General features: G+C 38.7%; 1 protein-coding gene across 1 annotated transcript in view; it reads right to left on the reverse strand.

Moving 5' to 3' along the window:
• LRMDA (leucine rich melanocyte differentiation associated) overlaps positions 1-13608 on the reverse strand; it is a 991648-nt gene that overhangs the window by 212197 nt on the left and 765843 nt on the right. The gene's annotated exons all lie outside the window — the stretch shown is intronic.

Consider the following 13608-nt stretch of genomic DNA (forward strand, 5'->3'; position numbering starts at 1 on the left):
CATTGAGACTTCCGAATCAAATGCTACTTTTTTTTTTAATATCTAAAAAGAAGAACATCTGCTAGGATCAAAATTCTAAGCTTACAACCTTTCGAAGCTTCATGAAAAAGTAAATGTCATTAATGCTACATTTTTCCTTCTGGAAGAGGAAATACATTCTATGGAATATATTTGCCCTGCTAGGAGCAGGCCTTTTCTCCAAAGAGATTATCTACATTATAGGAATCAAAACTAAGTAGGAGATTAGGCCTACTTGCTAGAAAAACCCTTTAAACCCCCTTTCTGACCTTTGAGATGTTTGATTAAGCAGCTTTCAGTGTAGACTTGTATAAAGAGTTCTGAATGGTGCAAAATCAGAAGCTCTGTCCCTAAGGTGGAGACAGATTTCAAGTAGCATTACTTCTCTCCAGCTTCAAGGGAAATACATGGTGTTTAACCTTGATGCAAGGGTATGGGGTCCAGAAAGATAAAAAGTTCAGTCACCAAGAAAAATGCTTTAAAAAGTAGATAAGACTTGCTAGGTACTACATCATTAGACACTGAGGATGCTGCTATGATATAAAAGGGGTCAGAAATATGATTACAATTCAAATACTGGAGTCACCATGTGTTTTCCCATTTGCATTCAAGGTATCCTGTAACCCCTCTGTGATAAATGAGACACGAGGACAATGTTCTGAAAATGACCTCTATTCCAGTGCTTGAGGCAGGACATATGGCCTGGTTAAGGAGGCTGTCTTTCCACAGATCTACCACACTTCCTTTCTAAGAGGCCAGGGCATCTTTCTCTGCCAATGTTTCTGCTCCACCTCATCGCTAAAAAGCCTAAAATTCCAATCTGAGTCTTAGGTTGCTATATTGTGATGTTTCTTAGTACTTTTAATCTCAATTTGGGCTGTTGACAATTTAATGACAGCTTTTCCTAAAACTGCTGGAAGAAACTACCTTTCAGCAAGTATCTCTGACTGGGCAAAACATTAAGAGTTTTGTAACCAAGGATAAAATAACTATTTAGTTTTATTTCCAATTGTAGTCAAAGCAAAAATTGTGTGGCTTGAGTTCTGTCTTGCAGTCATCATTCTATGCCTAGCATTTAATTACTTTTCTGCTCAGTGTCCGTTTATAAACTCGAGCCATGGAAAAGAATCCAGGAAAGAACACTTTTGCCAATTCTGACTTTTGGTGGGACTTCCATGGCTGGATGTTTAAAAAAACTATCACCAATCAAGATTCTAAGTACCATGCCTTTGATTTGGCTTTTATTAGAATGGAGCCTAGGTAATATCCTCATAGTGATATTCACACTTGGTCTCTGAATGTTATAGAAGCATGATTCAGAAGAACACAATTATCACATAAAAGAAGTGGACAAAACTAGTTCTATGCTATCTATCTAAGAATAAAGAACTCTCCTTAAAACTGAAGCAATATAACCAAAGTATAATAATGATGAGATAATAGAAACAGAGGTGGGGCAATTTAAATAATATCATTTTCTTTTAACCTGGATTCAGAAGATATGCTTAAATTGAGAACAGAGAAATTTGAGTAAACCTGAGTCTTCATAACTACAAATACTAGTACTCTCCAATCTTTGAGTCCTTGCCCAATTTCCTACCTACTTATGGTAAGAATTATACTTTTGCATTTTACTTTTTAAATCACTCCTGGTAAAAGATATTTACAAAACCTACAATAAAATATTAGTATCCAGAATGCACATGCCCCTTATTAAATTACAATAGAAAACTGAACAAAGGAAATGACAAGTCATTACAAGAAGAGAAAACCTTAATGGTCAATGATAAAAGAGAAGATGGCCAAATTTACTAGGATTTAAGGGGATAAAAATTAAAACAACAACACAATCTTTCTTCACCCATATCAGTGCAAACTTTTAAGTCTCTCAAGTGCTACAGATAATGAAAGGAAACAGAAATTCCATCTTCTCATTCCTTGCCAGCAGGAATGTTTAGTGGTTCAAATACTTTGGAGAGTAATTTAGCAATATGCATAAAATTGAAAACTGGGACAGCAATTCCATCTAAAATATACACTATGAAAAATTTCACTCAGGTCTGTAAGGTGGAACATAAATAATGCAGCATTATTTATAACAGGACAAATTGGAAATAATTCAAGCATCTGTCAATGAGGAAAATGAATAAGTAAAATGTTATATATCTATATGCTGGAATAATATTTAGTATTTAAGAGCAATAAACCTGATTTATCCAACTCAATTTGAGGAGGAATGAAAATTTAATACAGAGTGAAAGGCAAGTTGCAAAATGATAAATGTAGTACAATATTATTTATGCAAATATATAGTTCTTTGATCTCATGAGTAACTGTAAACATTGAAAATTATAAAAGTTTTACATTAAATTCATGAAAATAATTGCCTCTGCCAGTGGTCAGAGTTATAGGATTAGAGCTAATGCAATGGGGGAACTTCTCTTTTGTATATAAGGTTTATTTATTTTTATTTAGAGATGACTTGAAACAAATATGTTAAAATATTAGAAAATTATCAAATTTTTAAAACTTGTCTATATTTTTAAATTTTCTCAAAAGTAAACACAAACATTGAAAAAGAACAAGACTTCTCTCTGATCCATACAATCTTATATTGATATGAACCCATAATTAAGAGGAAATTTTCTCCAACAATTTTCCAATACTTGCACAACATGGATTAGGGCCATGTCTGGTTAACTTTTTGTGATGAAATATCTATTTCTTCTAAAGCTATTGAGTGTGACAATAGAGTGGGAACGCTGATAAATAATAGTAAAGGTTTGGAATCCTCCTTCCAGGCTGGTCAGTCCTTCTGCCTCAGATTTGTCAAAGCACACTGAAGGTTTCTGTACTCCTCTCCTACTCACAGTTTGAGAGTTGCTAATGATTTTTTAAACTCACATCAATAATGCTAATAGTCACTAATATACTACACTCTGCCATTTCCAGAACGCAGGAAGGAAAGTAGAACTTTGGCAACCTCGTTGGAAAAAATTCAAGGAAAGTACAGTACCTTCTACGAGAGACTTGCAAAGTGAGAATTTCACTCAGTGGTTACAGAAAACAAATGTCTTAGGATGTATGTGTGCAAAATACAAGCCCCTGCCCATTGGGAGCATTCCATGGAAACCTGCATTCCAGTGGGTATTTCTGAACATCACGGATGCCCTGAAGGAACCTGATACAGACCACAGGAGAAGAGATTTGGCAGGCTTCAAAACAAGAAGGGGAGACTACAAAGTTGTTTAATAGTCATAAATCTCCTACTATTTTTCACAAAATACCATCTAAGACCACAGCTCCACAACTCATTCCCCATCACTCAGCTCGAGTGGAGCGCTTTGGCATGCTCACTCACCCTTAAATCATGCGCCGCATAAAGTGATCCCGGGCCTGGGAAATTTGTCAGCCTCTTTCAAGTAAAAGCAATCTTCACTTTTCATCACAATTCATTCCCTGAAACTGTGGTATAAAGCTGACTCTTCTAAAAACATTTATTTTCCCTCATAAGAAAAAGCATCACTCATGTTGTTATCAAGTATTTAATAACCACCTACTAATATGCCAAGCCTTGTGCTGGGAACACCACAAAAAGTAAAATAAGGACCTTGCTTGAATTCCCGACTCATAAAAAAATTATATCCATGATTAATACTGGTTAATAAGAGACACCAACTCATAACATTGCTCCCATGCTCTGCATTATCACAGAACTTTGTCCCTGACCTCTGTTATGGCACCTGGACTCACAAAACAGTAATTATATCCTTGCTTATTTCTAGTTCAAGTTAACCGAGAGCTTTCCAGATTACTTGTATTAACTTCCAAGATTGACTATACTATTCACCCTTGTACCCAATATGTTGCCAGAGAGAAGTCAATGCATGATGCTTGAATGAATAAAACATTTTAATGGCAAAGACAAAACCATATACCATGATCATAATTCAACACAAAAAGTGTGAGTCAAGTTGCCAGAATCAGAGGCAAAGACTTGCCAGCCTGAAAGTAGAGCCTTTCAACCTGCTCACAGGTCAAGGCACTGTGCCTTTCAGTGTGCAGCAAGACAGAAAGACTCCCACAGATGCACTGGGAGATTGTTTTTATCTGATCTAAAGGGGGTCTGGTTCTGCCAGGGCCTAAAATGTCATCAGTTCCACTGCAGTTTAGAAATATTTATGGACGAGAGGAAGGAGGGCAGGTAAGGAGGAAAAGAGCCAGGAATGGAAAGCAGGAAGAAAGGGCTATGGCATGGGCATTTTGTGGATCTTTACAGAAATAATCGAATCATGAAATGGCAGGATTTTTAAAAACCTTACACATCATCTAGCGCAGTAGCCTTCAAAAATATGTTTAGCAGACACTATATCACAAGAAAAAATATGAATAATCTAAATATTGGGCACTATAGGAATAACCGTAATTTCTAATTGTAACCAAATGAAATTATAAAAAAGAAGTATGAACAATAAAATGGCAATAAATATATATCTATTAACAATTGAATCTAAAAATAAATGAACGAGGGATCTAATGAACACAATAAACTGATGAATAAAATAGAACCAGAGGCATAGAAACATGGAACAGCCTGAGGAGTGTTAGAGGGAAGTGGGGAGGGAGTGGGAAGAGATAAACCAAAAAACTTGTATGTACACTAAAGGCCTGATGCAGGAAATTTTGCAAGAGTAGCCTGTCCTCCCCAGCTGCCAGCACCAGCTTCTCTCTGGCACCCAGGACCCTGACTTCCCTCACATCCTCGTCTTCATCAAGATCATCTGGGAGGACATCCGGTCTAATTAGCATATCACGTTTTTATTATTATATTGATAGATATGCATTACCTATGGACACAAACAATAGGGTGATGAGAGCTGGGGTTGTGCTGGAACCAGGGAGGGAACAATGGGGAGTAGTGGAAGGGAAAGGGAGACATCTGTAATTCAACAGTAGTGGTTTAAAAAAAAGAAAAAAGAAATATGCAAATATTTTATTATATAATATTAAGGGAACACAGTAAATATTAACCATGTATATGCTTTAATTTTTAATGATAGAAAATTTGTAATAGGTAAAAGTTAATAAGCAAAGATTGAAAGAGTTTTGTTCCAATATGATTTATGGCTTTGGCCCTTTGGCCCGCAACCAGTGGTGTCTGGAGTCACACTGTACCAGCTGTGTTAGTTATTAAACAGCCATTATTTAAAATTAAATTATTCACACTTACAATTAGATAAATTATATTAAAAGTAAAGGTAATATAACTTATCACATACTTTTATGCTCTTGAAATTATTTATGTTTATTGTATCTGCATAATGAAAATGCTGTACAATGATGTGCTATCTTACATCTCTTCCCAAATCTTTGGTGATGTCACTTTGGTAGCCTGACATTGGCTTTGTTGAGATTCTTTACCACAAAAATTGGCAAATGCTACAAATTAGGGATTGATTTTTTACTTTATTGATTTCCTAAACTTAAGAAAGTGATGGGGAAAATGTTAACTTTACAGATTAATCTTAAAGGTTTGTTGTACCTTCAGCAATTACCATGAATAACACATGTTATTCACATATTAAAACTATATATATATCTGATTCAGTAAAGAAGTTGCTTATGTCATTGACAAAAGAGAAAAGTTCTGACTTACTTAATAAGGAAGGGAAATAGCTAATATTCATGTCAGAACTACACTTGTTTATCAATTGTAACCTTACACTGGTATGGATACATGAGTTGGCCAAAATAATTTAAATTATTATGTGAAAATTAATTGGCTCAATGCAATTTATAACAAAAAAGTACAATATTTAAATTTTATTTGTAAATTGTGCATTACTCATTCTTTACATACATAAAAATTTCAATAAGCTCATGTGCACATAATTTTTCTCCTGATTACTGGTTGTTGAACATTTACCAACACACCACTATATATAACCCTTATTAAGTAACATCTACATCATGTTTGGGGCTCTGGGGAAAAAAGGCTATTTTATACTCTAGGAATGGAAAGAATCGCAAGAAAAAAGCTAATTAAGCTTCAAGGATTGTGTCCTTGACTTATTTACAACTTGTATATCCTCTGCTTCTCTCTTTCCTATGCTGATACCTTACTGACCAAGATTTAGAGCCAGCCTCCATCTGGCTTTATGACCTTGGGCAATTTACTTGAACTCTTTTAGCTATACTTTCCTCCACTGTAAAATAATAATAATAGTTATGATAATGATGATGATGACAGTTAAAAATAGCTAAAATGTATTTGTGCTTACTTTGAGTATTAATTTATTCTATATATTAATTTACTCAATCTTCATAACAGTTCCCTGAGGCAATTATAATCCCTATGTCTGTTTTACAGATGAGGAAAACTGAGACCCAGAGAAATTAAATAACTTGACCAAGGTTTTATGTAGGTTCTTGGATTATGAATACATGGCAAGGTGGGACATGAATCCAGGCAGCTTGCCTCAAATGGCCATTGTCTTAACTAGCGTGACACTCTACCACTTCAAAAAAAGATGAAGACTAAATAAGGTAAGAGACAAAGATCATCACATTGCGCATTAAATGTTAACTATGATTTACTTTTACTTCACTCTAATTTTGTACAACATCATATTTCTTTGGCTAGGTTTAAGTTCTTGACTATGTTTTAATGTTTCAGGGCTTCTCTAACTTTTTTAGTAGCTATAATAGGGACACACACATCATTTGTAATCAAATGTTTATTACCTGAGTAGATTCTACTCCTTACTTGTTAGCTAAGATCCTTTCTGAGGACAGAAGTAGTGAGATCTTTAGCCCGCTTATAATCTGAGTTTATCTGTAGATTCATGGCACTACTGTGATGGTCTAATTGTCTTTAGTCAATAGCTACATATGGCATTTCTCATCTGGGTCTGTAAGGCTGACTTAGGAATAATATCCTGTCATGGCAATCCTACAGGCTTGATTTATTTTGGCTTCAAAGAAGGAACTTGCCTCATGTGTCCTCTTCCTTGCACAGAGTTTTTTTTTTTTTTTTATTCTCCAGGGCTACAGGTCAAGTTCTGTCCTTGGAACCAAAGTAGTTTCCCAAAATGAGGTGGAGCCAGCTCTGTTGAGCTGGGCCAGATCGGCTGTCAGAGCCTTTCCCAAATACATCAGGCCCTCTGCTTGTAAAAATAAATTGATACCAATGCAAGAAATTTATTAGGAGATGACAGCTTGGTTCATAATGGAAATATGGAGAAAACATCATCCTTCACGGCTGACAGTTTATCCATCACGCCTCGGATTCCTGAGATAGAAGCAGACACTGTCACACACAATCCACTGAGGACACGTCTTCTTGGATTTCCTTATGACAGGAAACTATGAAATAATCCAGAAGAAGGAAAGGACTTGTGCTGCCCTTAATGTGCTCAGCCATAAATTTTTAGCATTAGCAGGAGAAACATGTGGCCAAGGAAATGAATGATGGAGGAAATCAGGAGGCCTGAAATTTTCAAATGGCCCCTTCTTTGCTCACCGGTGATGAACTGGGACAGGGGTCAGAGAGGGTTGCTGCACCGCTGGGAGGGACATCAATACCCTGTTATGTGTAAGCAACGCCAACAGATGGCAGAGCACCACTGCCCACACAACAAGGTTGGCTGTGTGTGAGATGTGAGGACCAGGTCACCTTGCCCCACTAACTTTCCCACTGTGGCTGTTTTGCTGAGCTTGTTATTTGTATTGATAAACTTGAGACAATTTAGGAGGGCCATTTTAATTAGGAAGAAAGGCAAGGATATTTGTGGGGATCACAAGAGGTTTGATCTTTGCAGGCTTAATGAGGTGACCTACCCAGCCCTGTATGAAATAATTGTGTGTTGTATGAAAAGCTGCTTTGGAAATAGAATCGTGGCACTAAATTAGAATGAACATGGTATTAAAGGGAGGAAAAATACTCACTGCCAATTTTATAGGGCCTTAAAATATTTATGTCCTCAACTTGCATTCTTGGGAGTTTTGCTGAGTGTTGATAGAACTGGGAAGCTCTTTTTAATGAGATACATGCTTTCTTTAAAATTTACAGATCTTTTTCGCTAAAATAGAAAGTCATAAATGTGAAATGGAATCCTAAGAACAGAAAGTCTACTCTTAATGACCTTATATTCTAAATTTACTCTTTATATTAGAAAAAATTAAAGGCATTGAAAATTTCATTTTAATGTGAATAATATTCAAGAGACTTTTGATGCCAGTCTCTATCTGAGTGAGGTATGGAGACTAAAAGCATGGACATGATATCCCAAATAAACTTGGGTTCTGCTGCATTATGGGGCTATGAATAGAAAATTTGCCCTCTTGGGTCACGGAAGCACAAATACAGGGCTTTGATCCACACCGCAAAATGCATCCTTAACAACAGCAGTGAGGTAAGTTGCATGCTGATGAAGTCCTTCATAAGTAACAGGGTTTGGGAAAAACACATGTGTGTCTGATCCTTAGACACCGAATCCTTCTTTTAATGCTCTGATCCTCTGAAAGAAGCAAATGAACTTCTGGTTGTTCACATTTGTTTCAGCCAATCTTCCTAATTCAAGAAAGACCTGAAACTCTGTTGACGCTACATGTCCAAGTTAAATATATCTTGTGTTTCCTTTTGCTTTCTCTGTAAGTGCATGCCAGCAAGGCTACATTCGTCCAGAGTTTATTTCAATATTAGTGGAAAACAAGCCATTTTTCACTTTAATGAATAGCATCAGTGTCTGCCTTTTAACCAAAAATGTGACCTTAAACTTGATGGATCTCACCAGAAGACGCATTTTCAAATTATTCTTCTATTGGAGGTTATGAATGCCGCTTCCCAAATTATTGTGATAGCTGTGAGGTCCAGACGCTTAGAAACAAAACTCAACCTAACAAAATGGTAGTTTCATTTGTGAAACAAGAAAAGGCGAATTAAACACACACACACACACACACACACACACACACACACACACACAAAAAAAAAAAAAAAAAAAAAAAAAAACATAGCATGAGCCACATGGGAGGGGAAAATGTGCCTCCTATGAGCTTCACAAAACAGGAGACAAGAGCCAGGTAAAGTAGCTGAAATTCCCATCCTTTGTTATTACTACCATTTTTGTGTCCAATCACTCAAAATTGGGAAGATGAAGGCTGAGAATTACTGATTCCAAAAGACTCCTCGAGGACATCTGATATTTCTTCCTTATTAAGGATGATAGAGTGTAATTGATGCGCCTGGTTCTGGGCCCACTCCAACTTTTTGAGAATGCTGCTTAATGTGTAGACATTATTTTTGGACTACCGAATGCCAGAAAATAATGAGCTGGCATTCAGCTTTGGTGAATAAGACCCTGGATTTTCATCTAAAAGCAGTTTTGAGTTATTGCTGTAGATAAGGTGTAACTGTGCAAGGAATTTTATCCATGTTTCTCCCATGAATCATAAATGAGGGGAAAAAAATTACAGCCTAAATTGCACTTAAAAGGAATAAAGTCTTTTCATGTCATACGTGATTTATCAAAATGATCTCATTTTAAGAGGACTGTGGTGTATCTTGATTAATCACATTAGGAAGCGTGATGAATGGCCTCTTTAATGGTAACGCACGATTTATGGGCAACATCCCGACTTGAACCAGAAGGGTAAGAAGTAAAATATACAATAGATAGCGAATGCAGATAGGGTGTCAGTAATGCTTTGACTTGTTTTAAAATTATAACTGGGAGCTTTAGCTTCGGGAGATTCTGGATCTGCCAGGTGGTGGAGAGCAAACAAGTTTCGCACAGGAACTTGGGTGCAACCGGGAATGCCGGATAACCCTTCCCTAACCTGTTGCCATGCAAGTGAGATCATTCTGCTGAACCGTAAACAGAAGGCGTCTGGAAAATGTGGACAAATCACGGAAATTCCTAATAGGAAGAGGGGGGACCCTGCCTTTCTACCGCCCCGTTTTAATATCCTCTTCACATTTCACTTTAATATCCTAAATGCCTTTTTTTTAAGCCTCCTCGAGTCTGCCCCCACTAATTTCCTCCAAGGCTGACAGATCAGAGGCTTTCCCCGAGCTGTTCCTTTTAGAGCTGAGGAGCCCTCCTCGTAATCCTGCTGCTTGTCTGCAATTAATCCTTCCAGTTGCCACATTATTAACACCACCACCCACAGACAGAGGAAGCCCCGACCGACCGACTGGACACTGGCTCCCAACCGAAGCTTCAAAGGTGCCAATCACACCCTCCTCAGAAAGGTGCCTGCTGTCAGCATCAGAGGTTTCCATCTTCTCCTCCCTGCTGATCAAACATTCTTCCCCAGAAGATTAATTCCGAGTCTCCGCCCATTTCCTCCCAGATCCTCTTTCCCTTTTTGGTTTACCCAACGATCCATCTTTGCTTCGAAAAGGGAAGCCATAGATAATAGAAGCCCTTTCAAAACAAAAGCTGGGGCAAAGGCAAATTTAAGTCCCAGCTGTTATCAACTTTTTTTTTTTTTTTAACTCATTGAAACACCTTAAGGCAGTGAGGATTAGGGCCTGGCCTGAGATGCCATTCTTTGATCAAAGACTCCAAGACTTTACACAAACACGCTCACAAGGCGGTGGAGGCCTCTGTGACGGCTGAATTGACTTGTTTGACCGCAGTGCCCGGAGTGGGCAGAAAGCTGCACACTTGTTTTCCCAACTCCCAGCATCCATTATCCAGGCCAAGGAACTGAGAGATCATATAGTTTTTCTTTTGTCTTAATTTGAGCGAAGTCATTTGCAGATTCACACACAGTTGTGGGAGCAGGTGTGGAGCATGGGCAGTGTGGGCACTGCGAACCCTGTTCCATGGGGTAGGGGGCAAGAGGCAGAGCAGTCAAAGGCCCAAAGGAGATGAGGGGGGGGTGTGGGGAAAGCCCGCCACCCCATTGTCTCTGATGGGAAGCAAGTGACTTCACAGAGAAAGACCTGTGTTTACATGGGCCGATTTTACTGGAATCTTCTCCGGTTTCTTGGTAACACAGTTACCAGTCCCTGTCTATTAAAGCGGTCTCAGTAAGAGAACCAGCAGCCCTTTCCCAAGGGCCAGGGAAGTTGCCAGGTGACTCATTTGCCAGGCCCCTCATCATCCATCAATGCATTTTAGGACCCGATGCCAGGACTGGCTCACAATAAAATCTTCAAAAGAGGCTTTTTGAGATGGCTGAATACCAAGTGTTCATATTAAATCATGGCTCAATAGTGTTTATACTTGTCATACATGTTAAGAAGTAAACAATTTTGAAGTTGCATAATAAAGACAATATTTAATGTGAAGGTTTAAGGGATAATTGAAAATCAATATCTGAGCATATGAACATGCCTTTATAAAGAGGAGGTTAATCAGGTTTTTGTCTCTGGATTCTGGGGGGGGGGGGGTTGTTTTTTTTTTAAATATATATTTTATTGATTTTTTACAGAGAGGAGGAGAGAGGGATAGAGAGCTAGAAACATCGATGAGAGAGAAATATCGACCAGCTGCTTCTTGCACACCCCCTACCGGGGATGTGCCCTCAACCAAGGTCCCAGAATCGAACCTGGGACCTTTTCAGTTCACAGACTGACGCTCTACCATTGAGCCAAACCGGTTTCAGCATGGATTCTGGGGTTTTTTTTTCAGATTGGCTTGTTGTTGTTTTTTGCTCTGGGGTGGGGGTGGTATTTTGTTACCCACTCTATGGAGATACTGTCCAAAAATGAAATTAAAGCCATACATAACTAAGAATTCTTGAATGGTATGATTCTATTGGGGGCAGACATTTCCAGGGAAGGTTGTAGAATCTCCCTTGTTGAACATTTCAGAGAGTAAAGATTACTTTTTTGGTGTAAATGATGAAATCCAGCTTAAAGTGATCTTGGAAAATAAATGGTGAGCAGGGGCTCTGATGGTTCCAAGGACAGTTTCATGTATGATTGGACCCGAGGACTTGCTATCTCCAGCCTTGTGCTCCTCCACACCAGCTTTAGGGTCCCCCTGGCCTGGGGTGACTCCCCACGGGCTCCAGATCTAATCTTATCATCTTCTAAGATGACAGGAAGAACTTCTGTTTCCTGAAAGTTTCCAGCAAAACCAAGGAATCCATGGCCTGTTTTGGATTATAGGCTAGACCTTGAATGAACTTCTATGGTCAGGACACTCTGCTCTGTTGGGCCTGATCACATGCCCATTCCTAGTGCTGACATAGCAGCTGGTCCCAGGAGAGCACTCTAGATTAAAGGTAGGAGGGTGGTGGCTCCCCAGAGGTAAATCTGTTCTAGAACACAGTGTGGTGAACACTGAAAAAGCCAAAAGAGCAAATTCCTCCCCCAAAGCACATGCTTCCTATGTGAGCCTGTGGAGCCCCTCACTGCATGCCAGAGACATGAAAACATCTCCTCACCATCTTTGGGCAAAACCAAGCCTGCTATTCAATATCCCAATCCTGAGTCATCACCAGCAGCAACGGAAGGCCTGCACATCCAGAAAATCTTCTCACACGGCCTTCCAGATATCATATATTTTAAACTTTTCAGGCTTTCAAGTTGGTACCAACCAGCTCTAACGTACAATTATTTTTTTTAACAAGCGTGGTAGTCCAACAGAAGATGAAAAACAGCTACAGTAATCTGACCAGAGCAGCATGAGGAAAGGGCCAAGGAAAGCTGCTGGGGTAACAGTGCAACATGGAAGAAGGAGACCAAAGGAATAGATTGAGAAATGAACTGCCAGACATCATAGCAGATCTCTGGGATGATGACACCCTCCTTCCCATCCTATCATGCATGTCACATGCATGTCAGTAGGATGAAGTTCAAGTCAGCTTGATGCCAAAACCAGTTTGGTTCAGTGAATAGAGCATCGGCCTGCGGACTAAAGGGTCCCAGGTTCGATTCCTGTCAAGGATATGTACCTTGGTTGCAGGCACATCCCCAGTTGGAGGGGGGGGGGGGTGCAAGAGGTAGCTGATCAATGATTCTCTCTCATCGATGTTTCTAACTCTCTATCCCTCTCTCTTCTCTGTAAAATATCAACAAAATAAATATTTTAAAAAATAAAATAAAATCAGCTTGATATTTCCTGCATAAGTGAGGAATTATATGACATACTTAATTACTGATCAGCAAGTATCTAGCAGCTGCTGGTACTGGCCACTAGGATGAAGCATCATTCCCATTTTGTCTGAATATGGTCAGAGAACACCCCAAGAGAACATATGACCAGTATGAAAGAGTAGCACAGGTAAGAGAGATGAGAACATCATTCTAAAGTTTTGATCTTATTCTACATAAATGTCAATTGTCTAGAACAATAAATGCTAATATATGTCTCTCATTTTCCAAAGGCATTTTTTCCTTGCCACTCTGTCACTCAGCCATCCTTTGCTTCTTTCTGAAAGAGAAGTCAAAGATGTTTGCCCTGAATTCATGTCCATTGCTATCTTAGTAGATGAGGATGTTCTGTTCTGGGAAACTTAGGTGATTCCCTAAAAATGGTGTCATCTGTGAAACTGGGACCTTGGCACAAATAGGACTGGCTACTCCATTTGAGATTTATATTCCCCTAGAGACCCAAAGAAAGCCAGCAG

Source organism: Pipistrellus kuhlii, unplaced genomic scaffold, assembly GCF_014108245.1.
Source record: "Pipistrellus kuhlii isolate mPipKuh1 unplaced genomic scaffold, mPipKuh1.p scaffold_m20_p_15, whole genome shotgun sequence".
NCBI classification, from domain to species: domain Eukaryota; kingdom Metazoa; phylum Chordata; class Mammalia; order Chiroptera; family Vespertilionidae; genus Pipistrellus; species Pipistrellus kuhlii.